The sequence below is a fragment of the Haliotis cracherodii genome, unplaced genomic scaffold, assembly GCF_022045235.1.
Source record: "Haliotis cracherodii isolate W230 unplaced genomic scaffold, xgHalCrac1.p SCAF_5, whole genome shotgun sequence".
Classification (NCBI taxonomy): domain Eukaryota; kingdom Metazoa; phylum Mollusca; class Gastropoda; order Lepetellida; family Haliotidae; genus Haliotis; species Haliotis cracherodii.
The window spans coordinates 64,998,391-65,012,345 of NW_027266308.1; the positions used below are offsets into that span (position 1 = coordinate 64,998,391).

A 13,955-nucleotide genomic window follows, 5' to 3' on the forward strand; every position below is an offset into this window, starting at 1 on the left:
TTAGCAAAAACAATAGATCAGATTTACATCCCCCCCTCAGAGTGAAATTCATTTCAAGGTCAGACTATCAGAGACCAAAGAGGATTCCCTCATCCTCATTGAACCCATTGCTTCCCTCACTGCTCATTCTGAAGTAGCAGGTGGTAGAACTCTTTCCAAAGTGAAAAGCAAAACTGCTACATTTAGGCTTATGAATCCCTCCCAAGAAGAAAAGGTTCTTGACAAGGGTACAGTTGTAGGCAAATTTAGTTACACTGACCAAGACTCTGTTTATGCAATTGACTCTGACCAACCATTCATCAGTACCGTTAACACTGACAATGAGAAGAACAATGACACCAGGGATTGTGTTAAAATTGCACAAGAATTAGGATTTGATTTGACCAATACACAACTGACTCCAGACCAACGACACAGACTACTTAGATTTTTGGGACAAAATAGAGACATGTTTTCAACGAGTCTTGCAGATTTAGGAAAGACTGACATGCACCAACATATCATTGACACTGGCGACCACCCACCCGTTAAGAGTAGACCATATCGCCAATCTCCTCATCTCCAAACAGTCACCGAAGAACTTATAGATGATTTTCTGAAGTATGATTTGATCGAGGAATCTACTTCTATGTATTCAGCTCCCATTATCCTAGTCAAGAAACGTGATAGCTCATATAGATTTGTTTGTGACTACAGAAAGTTGAATTCTGTCACTTTACCAATGTCATGGCCTCTTCCTGTTTTTGATGATGTTGTTGATAACATTGCCAATGCACAAGCTAAGATCTTCTCAACTTTAGACCTTGCTAATGGCTTCTTCCAAGTGCCATTACATGAAGATTCAAAGCATAAAACTGCTTTCGTCACCCATCAAGGCCTTTATCAGTTCAAACGTTTGCCCCAAGGTTTGACAAATTCTCCACTTTGTTTTCAACAGCTCATGAACAAAGTGCTAAGAAAATTGCTTTTTAAGGTTGCGCTGATCTACATCGATGATTTGATAATTTACAGCAAAAACTTTGAAGAGCATCTCCAACATTTGGAACAAGTATTCTACTATCTCAAACAGGCAAAATTAACACTAAAACCATCCAAATGCAATTTTGCAACGGACAAAGTTTCTTTTCTGGGTCATGTTTTATCATGTGGAGGTGTTCAAGTTGATGACAAAAAGATTGAAGCAATTAGAACCTTTCCAGTTCCCAAATCACAAAAGCATATCCGCTCCTTCTTAGGTCTCACGAACTTCTACAGGAAGTATGTGAAAAATTACGCTCACATAGCGCTTCCACTGAATGCCTTGCTAAAGAAGCATTCGGAGGCAGAAGTAGGAAAGAAACCAAAGTTTCAATGGTCACTTGAGTGTGATCAGGCATTCAACACACTCAAACATGCCATGAGTAATACACCTGTTCTGGCGTATCCAAATTTTGACAAAGAATTTCTTCTTGCAACTGATGCCAGTGATATGAGCATAGGTTTTGTTTTGAGTCAAAAAGACGAGAAAAATAATGATCATCCAATAGCTTTTGGTGGTAGAGCTCTCCATGGCAGTGAAAAGAACTGGAGCATTACAGAAAAGGAAGGCTTAGCTCTAGTTGAAGCCATTAGATCCTTTCGTCCATACCTTGCAAATTCCAAATTCACAGTCTACACTGATCATATAGCATTGAAATGGCTGAAATCCATCAAGGATGCCACAGGTAGGTTAGGGCGATGGTCTTTGGAACTTTCAACCTACATTTTTGACATTGTTCACCGCAGCGGCAAAGCCAATGGGAATGCCGATGCACTCTCACGTAGGGAATATGAGGAAAATATTAACTGTAATGATCAGACGGAAGAAGATGCTGAGAAAACAGTCTTCTCAGTAACTTCAACTCAGCAAAGCAAATCAACTAGCAGTACAATCTTGCCAAACACCCATTCATCCACACAGGTCACACAGACAACTCAGACTGAGGATATTTGCACACCTATTGTCAATCACATAGAATCAGACACACAGACAACACATTGGTCAGTCACCTTTGAATATGAAGAGGATTATCAGTCAGTACCAGTTAATGTTGTCGCAGCATTACATGCTACAAATGCTGATGTTACCCAAAACACATTGGTTGAAGTAAGTTTAAAAGAACATCCAAATTTACGTCACCTACAAAGGATTTGTCCAGATTTCATCCAAATCTTTGACTACAAAGAGGATGATGTCCTTCCACACAATGAAAAGGATCGTCAAAAGATTCTTATCGAAGCCAATACTTTTGAAATTGATGAAGGCATCCTATACAGATTTGTTCCACAAAGACAGAAAGGCCATGCAGACAAGTTCATTAAACAGCTGGCAGTCCCAAGAACCCTCAGAAATCAAGTCCTGCAATCCTATCATGACTCAGAGTTTGGCGGTTGCCACCATGGGAAAGAAAGGATGCACAACACCATGAGACCTAAGTACTACTGGCCCAAAATGTACAGCGATATTGCTACTTATGTCCAGACATGTGAGGTATGTCAACAGACCAAGAGGCACTACCATGGCAAAAAGGCACCACTTCGTCCACTACCTGTAGAAGAGGTCTTCACCCGATGGCACGTTGACATTCTCGGTCCCCTGCCAACAACACCAGACAAGTACAAGTACATTTTGGTCATCACAGATGCATCATCTAGATGGTGTGAAGCTTTTCCACTTCGGACCCAGGAAGCCAAAGAAGTAGCAGATATTCTCGTCAGAGAAATATTTTGTCGGTATGGCGCTCCAAGGACCTTAATTTCAGACAGAGGTCAGAACTTCATGTCCAAACTTATCAAAGCAATTTGTGAACTTTTTGCAATTAAATTTACCCATACCAGCCCATACCATCCTCAAACTAACAGCTGTGTAGAAAGGCTAAATTCTTACATCAATCAATCACTAAGAGCCTATTGTAACAAGTCTCAAAATGATTGGCCCCGTTTTATTCCTGGCATCATGATGGCCTATCGGATGGCCCCAAATTCATCAACACAAAAATCCCCATATGTCATGCTTTTTGGCCGAAAAATGAGAGCTCCACAAGATGTAGCTTTAATTCCCAAAGAAAATTTAGGCCACAATAACAAAAGTTATCTTTCCAATTTGCTTGAGGAGCTTGAAATCACTAGAACAATCGCAGCTGAAAACACTGCTCGGGCTAAGGAGGTGTATTCAGAACAATATAATAGAAAGGCTAAAGAACCAGAATTCGCCCCAGGTCAAAGAGTTTGGCTTTACTGTCAAAAAGTTGAAAAAGGCCTTTCCAACAAATTAACCAAAAAGTGGTATGGTAGCTATTATATCATCCATACAGGTCCAAATTATACCTACAAACTGCGCCGAAGTTCTGACGACAAAATACACAAACCACTGGTCCATGCCAACCGTCTGAAGCCATATTTTGATCCTGCTGATCGTCCACAGTATCCTCCAGAACCATACCTCAATGACACCAGTAACATAGATTCAGGAGTCATGGATGACAATGAGGAACCAGTCAATGATTCACAGCTTGACGGCAACAATTCCCCATCAACAAGTTCAACTTACCAAGCGGCTGATCAATCCCCTCCACAACAGAAAGGTAAGAAGGTCAATTCCAAAACTAAGGCAGGCACTTCCGGCAACAAGAATTTGAAGCAAATGACCACAACAAAGAAGAAAAACCCTGCTCCAAGTACAACAGAAAAACCTACCAGTCCCACGGCAACAATGAAGGAAAATCATGCCACACCAGGTCCTAGTGCTCCAAACAAGGTAAATGAAAAGGTAAACAAAGGGAAAAGAGGAGTGAATAGTAAGCATCACCAGCCCAAATCCAGAAAACAACCTGCCGACAGCCAGGTAGAACCTCCAAGTCCAACATCAGGTAATCAAACCAAGGATATCCCTCAGGTTTTCAATCCAGAGGACATCCACTCAATTGTAAGTTCCAAGAGAGCAAATGGCAAAATCTACTACAGAGTGAAATGGAAGGATCCAGAAAGAGGAAACACATGGGAGTATGGCAGCAGCATTCCAGACTCCATTCGGAGAGAATTTCACCTCAAAAGAAGTATGTCAGGAAAACGACGAAAACGTCCACTGAAGAATCATAAGTTTTTCGACCAAAAGGAATCAGCTCAAGACAATAAATCAGTCAATGTTCTGTCAGGGAACACAATGTCAGGGAATATCGAGCAAGAGAAAACCAAACCATGCATAGAATTAGATGTAAAACCATATCCGTTTATTCAAAGACACCTACGACAAACAGAGGGTCATAGAATAAAGAGAGTTATGGGCATTGAAATTATTCAAGGAGATTGCTATGTCAAGACCTCACATACCCACAACAAAAATAATCATGATTACCATACACACTATTTTGAAAGTGTTCCTCCCCACCTCATACAGCGCTACCTTGATGATAGCTGGAAGGATCTCTCTGAGTGGTTCTGTGAAGAAGATAATCCTCCATTTAATCCATCTCAACTACCAATTTATAAATCCAAAAGGATTATTTTTCCAGATAAAGACTTTGGAACCATCAACACATTTAGATACCGTGCTACAAACACATACCATAGACCCGGTCGACCATACGCTGATCAACTCCCCATCTATACCTGTAGATGCCAAATGGAAATATTCTTGTGCAAATTACAAAATCTCCTAAATAAACGGTGCAAATCACCAAACAGCTATTAACTGTATCTTGTTATGTCAAGTCTTTTTCACTTTGGGTAACCAATTTCGCCAGTTGAGAACAAATAGCATCAGCCTGATCATCTGAGTTATTTGTATCACAACAAATTTTGAGCATTGACCTGATCAACCAATCTCAAAAGCGAATCGAACCCAAACTGTACCGAAGCGAAGCAAACCATACTGCGAATCGAACCCAAACCATACCGAAGCGAAGCAAACCATACTGCGAATCAAACCAAAACCGTACTGAAGCGAAGCAAACCATACTGCGAATCGAACCCAAACTGTACCGAAGCGAAGCAAACCATACTGCGAATCGAACCCAAACCATACCGAAGCGAAGCAAACCATACTGCGAATCAAACCAAAACCGTACTGAAGCGAAGCAAACCATACTGCGAATCGAACCCAAACCATACCGAAGCGAAGCAAACCATACTACGAATCAAACCGAAACCGTACCGAAACGAACCAAACCAAAGAAAACCTTATTGCGAATCAAAATGAAAACCAAAAGCGAATCAAACTATATAGCAAACCAAATGAAACCGAACCGTATCGCATTGAACCGAATTGAACTGAACGAAAATCGAAACGAAGCGAAGCGAACAAACCAAATTGAAATAAACCAAACCTAACAACTGAGATGAACCAAAACAAAGAAAAGGCAAACCAACAAAACTAACAAATAATTCTAAAAAGGATATACAAAGGTTCTAACACCTTTTGTATACCTTATTAGTGTAATAAATCAATGCACTTGTTATATGCACATGCACATATATGTATAAAGCATCTAATGATAGTATCCGAAAATAGGATATTTTTTCCATGATACACCTTTTTGCCACCAATACATTCGTCCTGGTCATGACACCAATAAGTAATAATTATGTACTGATCTTTTACATCATAATTATCATATTTGTTTTATTTTCTAGATATTACAGACAAACGGAGGAAGTATTTATATATGACATAATTTTTTTAACATGCTAACTCTCTTTTCTTTGTTTCCATGTAAAACCTCTAATGGACACAGCCAACTATCCTCAAACCCCAATCCAGGATGTGGAACTCAAGGCCTCATACATCACCGATAAAACCACAAGTACAGAGTGCCAAGACAAGCCAGCTCCACATCCTGATTCCCTGATGACAGCAGAAAGATCATTTACATCATGTTTCGTTATACCAAAGAGACTCTATAATAATTAACATTCACTACTACCAGTTTAACTTTATACATTGTCCATCTAAGCCTTAATTATTTTTATTTTACACTTTTGGGGTCCAAACTTTTTCAGACGGAGGGGAAGTTATCATGGTATAACATTTATACTAAGTTATCTTATAATAATTAGATCTACATCAAGTGCTTTTATGAGTTATCATGGTGTAATATTTATACACCATTTCATATAATTATAGTTTAGCAAGTAATAATTATCATCAGGTAAAATGCATATATAAAATATCAGTAGTTTCAGTTATAGCTTTTTAGATGGTTGCTAGCCTAAGGTATCAAGATCCCATCTCCCAGACAAAGGATATTTATTTAAGTATATCTGTCATCACCTACCGGGGTATATTAGAATAACATTACTTCAATTAAGACTCATTAAGGATTAGCCCCCATACAAGCTCGTCTGTAGTGCATTAAGGATTAGCCCCCATACAAGCTCGTCTATAAGGCATTAAGGATTAGCCCCCACACAAGCTCATCTATAGTGACACCCTAATCTCTTTCAAAGCATCCAGTAAATATGTCAACAAGATTAGTGCCAGTCCAACAGGATTAACAGGATTTAGTATTCCCCTCTGTCCAGCCATCCATTTAGCATAGGACACAACCAATCGTGTATCAACCAATCACATTCCTTTCTATTGTTCAAACTTTCATTAAATACATACTGTAGCCAAGTTCTAGCAGAGAAGGGGTTTGACTCTCTTACCAAGCAGACCTCTCTCCCACAGCCCAGAGTGTGTACCGACTCTCTGTGGCACCCTCAGTTATTATCTAAGCATAAATTGTAAATTGTTAATTGTTCTTGTAAATAAAATTGTGATTAGTCTCCTGTGACTCTGGCTCTTTGCTGACTAATTCCCCAAGAAAACCAGCACGTCATTTGGAAGGTATTGTTCACCCAGAACAGTTCCATGATAATACTCATCGGAAGTATGGGACAACTGTTCTGCTTATAACAAAAATAAACTTGAATTAATACAGCTTGACGCTGTCAGAATTGTGACAGGTTTGACCAAATTTGCCTTGAGTTAAGTTAAGCTTTTGGGTAAAATATAGATGCATATGAGAGAAGTGACTGTGCAGCGCAAGTGATTATGGGTTTTGCTTCTCTTAAGTGATAGAGTATAACTTTTCATTAGTACAATGAATTAGTAAAATTGGTCTTGCAATAAAAAAGTCAGCAGGGAGATAAATGGATGGAACAAAATTGTTAGTCTTGTGGTGATCAAATATTTATGAGTATTACTGCTTGATTAGAATGTCAAAATAACATGATTAAGTATCTTTTTGGGTGCCTTCCAGTGTGACAGAGTATTTGGTGGTATTTGATTATATGAGTATGTCCGAGTTGACCAATGACCCTAGGGAAGTAATCAAGTTGGTTAGTCGAGAAGAGCCTTGAAGCAAAACTAATTACAATGGAAATTGGGGTTCATTGGGGAATGACTCATGATGTCAAATATAATTTTTGTGGGAGGAGCTAAAATCATCATTGATAGTATTTTGTTAGTTGTCCGAGAGTGGTGCGGGGAGTCGGGAGCATACAGCTGAACAGAAAGGTTCACTGTAGTTTTGGGATCCCGTGTCAGGAAAGAAGTAGAGTTAAACATTCATCAAAAAAACTATCAGGCTCTTCAACGCATCATCTAGGTATGTGTTGTACTTAAGTAATTCAGGCAACAACAAGAACTTATCTGGGGACCATGTGTGTATATTTATGATTAATTATATCATAAATAAAAAGAGACTGGAGCAAACCATCTGACTTGTGATTTTGAGAGAGCTACATCATCCCTAGAACCCAGGAGTAGTTGATAAGTACAAGTGACCAAACGTAGAAGGGTAAAGTACCCGGAACCTAAGGTTACAGTATAACAAAAATATAAATTCATCATATGTATATATGTATGTGTGTGTGAGTGTATGTAGGTATATGTGTTTGTGTGTAATACTGTATATATATATGAATATGTGCGTTATTATATTTTCTCATTACTTGTAATTCCTATGCACTGTACATTTATTCTGCACTATTTATTCACATATCACAATGTAATGAAATGTTTATAGGAGAAGGCCTCGTAACTGTGTCACTTGTGCCTAATCCATTTGATTTTCTGCAATAAAATATGTTTAAATAAAAAAAAACACACACTCGCACACACACACACACGCGTGCGACGGATGAATCCTTCCAAATACAACTGCCTTGTTGGATCAGTAACCAGTTACCCGATATGCAGGTGTGTCGTAACAGGGGGCGATGTTTACATGCAACATTGCAGTTTACCCAGATTATATCGACATGCAGCTCAGATAGCGGGCGTGATCACTATCCTAAACGGTCCAGTGGGTATCCTTTCACATACTCACATACACATCCACCTCACTATATCATACATTTTGCCAGGTATGATATGAGGCAAATTCCAAAATGGCTGACTGACAAGGATCGAGGCACAGATTATAGTTGGTTAAATTACTGTATGTATACAATACAAATAAACAACATGTAGGGAATATTTTAAGAAAAAGGTGCAAGTGTCAGACATACTCACATGTAAATTTTGAGAGCGTTTCAAATCGTTATAAGCTGTGAGAAGAATCTGGGTTGTATCGTCACAGTGTGTCTTGTAACAATGGCGGGGCCACGTGGCGTGTCTGCAGATCTCGCAATGATAGGCGTCACGTGAGGCGTCGCAAGAGGCGTCACATGACAAACTCGCGTGGCTGTTATTAGCCTTGTAATAGAAAGGGTGAGAAGGGAAGAAGGAGAGAGACATAGAGATATACATACATGTATGATTTCTGTATATTACGCTCTAGAGATTCCTATTCATCTTTGCACAAACTACAGAAATCTATTTAATTCTTTTCTAATTTTAAATAAATACTCAGGAGTTGAAAAAGATATACTGAAGTTTTCTTATCTGACTATCTTTAGAAAATGTTTGAATCTTGTTGAAGCATTTCTGAAGATATTTGTGTGTTACCGTAGTGTTAGTCTATATTCCCAAAACCTGTGAAAGGTATCTAGGGGAGTTGCTATATGGTCACACAGTAATGTGCATATATTTGAAGGATATCCCAGCCTGTTAGAAGGCTAATTTTGATCGTTGTGGCTTGTTCATTTCATATGCACGTGCCAAGTCCGTGCAATTAACCCAGGTGTGCCAGAACCTAGACTTGGCCCAGGCGTGAGCTCAGTTTATTCATATTATTAGAGTTATTTATCCATCTATTTTTGTTTTATATTAAATTTATCTACTACTTCCGTTCACACAATCTGTTATGAAAACATATTTTATATTATTTCCCCCTCTCAGTTAGTTTCTCATCACTCTACACCAAACTATGGTGACTTGGATTTTATCCTTTCCTCTTATTGTTACCCAATTAATCTGCTTGTTTATTATTATTCTACAACCGACCATTTCGGGTGATGTATATAGATTTTGTTTATGTTTCTAAAGTTCATTTTGTGTTTGTCATGTTTTGTCTGTGAGTGTTGTGACATTCTTTCTCTCTGTAGTTTTCATTCAGCTTTCTGTTGTCAGTTTTTGGTTATATATAGTGCACTTCAGCATTGCAAATTTATACTTCGCGAGTAACCTCTCCGCCTGCCTCTATAGGAAACAAATATATTCTGTTAAAAAAAGATGCCGGTAGATATAGCGCATTATAGACAGGCAGTGGGATTATTTGCTTCTAGTCTTTATAGCAAGGCATCTTGCAAATTTACAAAGTACTTGCTGTTTCTCTCTTCCTGTTGTATCTATAAGCTAAGAATGTCTATTATAGTAGTGATACTTCTCTTAGGTTGCGGGGATGTTCACCCAAACCCTGGGCCAGTAAAATATGGTAATTTAAAGATTGTTCATCTAAATGTAAGGAGTTTAAAGGACAAGGTAGTTCTACTCTGCACTGAATTTCATTCATACGATATTATTTGCTTAACCGAAACTAGGCTGCATGTCGGCATACCTACTGTTGATATTTCAATTCCAGGTTTTCATTTGCCAATTAGAAAAGATCGACCAAGTCGAGGCGGGGGTGTAACTGTATATGTAAAAAAACAATTTATATGTTAAAAACATGGATCATCTGTGCGTAAATGGACTCGAAGCATTATGGGTACAGGTAAGATGCAAGACCAGTAAATACGTAGTAGGGACATTCTATAGGGCAGATAAAAGCGAGACTTACTGGGAGTTGATAGATCAGTCAATATGTAATGCAATAGATTTGAATATACCAACTGTTATAGCTGGGGACTTTAATCTAGATATTCTTAGAGAAAGTAAGAGCAAAATAGATCACTTGCAAGCAATATATGGGTCGACCCAAATTATAACTGAGCCCACCAGGATAACACCTACCTTCAGAACTCTGATTGATTTACTGTTCGTAACTAATGCAGACAGTGTGTGGAGTTCGGGTGTATCCGATCCTATATGCAGTGATCATTGTCCTATATTCGTAAAAATTAAGGCAAACATACCTAGCAATGCAAATTTTAAAAGAAAAATCTATAATTACAACATGGCTGATAATGAAGAAATTATTGATAGCTTAACTGAGACAAAGTGGGATCATTTGTTATCATCCTGAAATGTTGACGTTATGGAAGAATGTTTTGCCCGTACAATTACTGACGTATGTAATAATCATATTCGTAACAAATGTGTAACAATTAGACCTAATGATCCACTATGGATCACTAGTGAGATACGTTGACTGATCAGGAACCGTAACAGAATTCATAAGGTTGCTAAAAAGCGTAACTTAGATTCTGACTGGACTAATTTTCGTCAAATAAGAAACCGTGTTATCTCCCATGTTCGCACTGCAAAGAGAAAATATGTACTCAAGATTGACAGTAAAATTAATGATGCGTACGGTGAAAAAGTATGGTGGCGGCTTGTTAAAAAACATCTGAGGGGCACCAGATAGGGCTGGTACGAGTCCAAATTTACTACCCGGGTACCCACCCACCTATTACCCGACCCTACCCGGGTACCCACTGTAGGTCTCAGGGAATGTCTCAAAATATCCGATTAGGAACATTTTTAGCATAGCCCTGGCAAAAAGTATTTAGATACATGTATTAAGCAATCTGGTCATTCATACACTGAAGTTGACTGAAGTTATATCTTTATTCAACCATATGAAAAACCAGAAGGAATGGCTGCACAGTCACATAGAAATTCGAACATTAGTGACTAGTAGTGTAACCACAGAGTTCAAGATACATTTTGTCATTAAACAATAGATCACTTGACTAACCACGGGTCCGGATAGTCCCGTGGGTACCCGGGTCCTACTCAGTACCCATCCGACCCGGGTACCCGAGTTACCCGCCCTAGCCCTAGCACCAGTAATACAAAATTTCCTCCCATTAATTACCACAATATACTATATAATGATACAAGAGATATTGCAAATGTGATGAACAATTATTTCTCTGACCAGGCATCTGTTAAATATCCTGATAAAACTCTCCCTTATATTAAGCTGAAAACAGAAAAATCGCTCTCTACTATCATTTTAACAACAAAGGAAGTCCAAGATGTTCTCCTGTCTGTTGATGTAACCAAAGCAACAGGGCCCGACGGTATCGGCAATAGATTATTGAAATTAAGTGCTTCAGCGATATCATATCCACTGACTAAATTGTTTAATGTATTCCTGGATAAGTCTACTTTTCCGGTAAGTTGGAAAGAAGCTTCCGTTTCCTATTTATAAGAAAGGTAATATTAATGAATGTAGTAATTATAGGCCTATAGCTCTCACGTGTTTTGTGGCTAAAATATTCGAAAAATGCGTTTTCAAATATGTTTTAATTACTTAAGAGATAATAATTTGTTTACAAATCTTCAATCAGGTTTCATGCCAGGAGATTCTACCGCTAAACCAGCTGACTTACTTATATGATTTTATTGCTAGAGAATTGGATAAAGGCAAAGAAATCAGAGCAGTCTTTTGCAACATTAGTAAGGCCTTTGATAAAGTCTGGCACAAAGGCATTATCCATAAACTCAAATCCTATGGTATTGAAGGGAAATTACTGAGATGGTTTGAAAGCTACCCAAAACATAGATGCCAAAGGGTTGTTATCAATGGGTATAGTCAGACTTACAACCAGTTACGGACGGAGTTCCACAAGGGTCAGTTATTTTCGAAAAACGACATTATAGACGATATTGATAGTAATATAAGTTTGCCAATGACACATCCCTATATGTCGTGGTAAATGACCCGAATACAGCAGCACATTGTCTGAATAACCGTCTAAGTAGAATATCCTCTTGGGCGGAAAACTGGCAGGTCGATTTCAACCCTAATAAAACAGTATCTATCCAATTTTCCCGGAAGATTCTTCCAAATGTAAAACCAGTTTTGAAAATGAGTAACACTACTGTTCAGGAAGTTCATTCTCATAAACATCTAGGACTTACTCTCTAAGAAGATTATATGCGGAACGATCACATTGATAGCCTAGTCAAGAAAGTCAGTCCAGTGATTCACTGTCTCAGGAGTTTCAAGTATCGTTTAAATAGAAAAACACTGGAAACTATGTATAAATCTTTCATATTACCGATATTTGATTATTGATGCCACATATGGGACAACTGCACAAAAGAACAGGCGTTACTACTTGAAAAACTAAATCTAGATGCACTCAGAACTATTTGTGGGGCTGTTCGTGGCACAAGTCACGGTAAACTTTATAAAGAAACAAATCTTACGTCATTTGAAGAAAGAAGGCATTTTCAAAAGTTGGCTATTTTTTATAAAATGGTTAACAATATCTAGTACCGGACTATCTCTCAACCTTAGTTCCAAATAGAGTGTCGGATGCAAGTGATTATAATTTGAGAAACTGTTCACAGCTGCAAACCACAAAGTCTAAATCAAATAATTATGCCAAATCATTTATTCCAGATACAGTTAATATTTGGAACTTACTACCTATTGAATACACCAATGCCAGTAACTTAGGAAGTTTTAAAAGTTTTATAAAAAGCAATGATAGGAATGGTATATACTTTGATACAAATTATGTATCAAGATTCTGTCAGGTTATACACTCCCGTCTCAGGCTTGGCTGCAGTGATCTAAATGACGACAAATTTGCCAGATTTATATCCGACAGCCCGAGATGTTGTTGTGGCTATCAAACGGAAGATGCACTTCATTTCTTTCTTACGTATCCCTTAAACAGTACAGTAAGGCAAAACATGTATTATTAGTTTTAATGCATTATAGAGAAGATAGGTTCCATTTATGTTAAACTCAGTCTGTAAAACATCAAATTGCTTTAAACCAGTTTCAGTAAATATGCCATGCTTCTATTTAAACCCATTTGATTGCCATTTAGATAACAAATGCATATCTTTATGTGATACGAAATTTTGAACTGGAACAGGAACCCTTCTACATTTTGAACCTCATTTGTTCTCAAGTTACTATAACTAAGCAGCACATATTTCCAAAAGATATTTCTTATTTCTTTGCATATATTGTGAAGGGGCGTTATACGTCTATTTTAAAATAGGGTTATATAGATTGTTATGGCAGTTGTTGCCATACGCCTTCTGACAAGCATAGACCCCTTATAACAATTCTATTATCATGTAATAAGCAAAAGTTTCAGAATCAACCCTTTCACTGCAGTCAACCCTTTGAATAATCATTAATAATCATCATTCTTTCTATTCACTGCCCAGCCCATATATTATAAATATGTACAGGTAAGAAACAGCGGTGACCATACAAGTATTGTTATAGGCAAATTGTTATGCCGTGGTTCATTGAGACATGTGACCAAAGTCTGGCTCAGTTTAATCACTTCCATATAGTGAAATTCATATAGATGCACATATTCGTTTCACCACCGAATCTCGAACTAACGATTAGGATGACTCCGTGTGATCTTTACTCGGTACCTCGATTAGGATGAATTGGTATTAACAACACCCGAGACATGACATTGTA

General features: G+C 38.0%; 1 protein-coding gene across 1 annotated transcript in view; it reads right to left on the reverse strand.

Moving 5' to 3' along the window:
• The window catches only part of LOC139442136 (barrier-to-autointegration factor B-like), a 32,070-nt gene extending 23,474 nt beyond the window's left edge, over nucleotides 1-8,596 (reverse strand). The window contains exon 1 of the mRNA XM_071222935.1: nucleotides 8,516-8,596. The gene's annotated coding sequence lies outside the window, so the exon portion shown is untranslated. The remainder of the gene's footprint in view (nucleotides 1-8,515) is intronic.
• Between the last annotated feature and the right edge of the window lie 5,359 nt (nucleotides 8,597-13,955).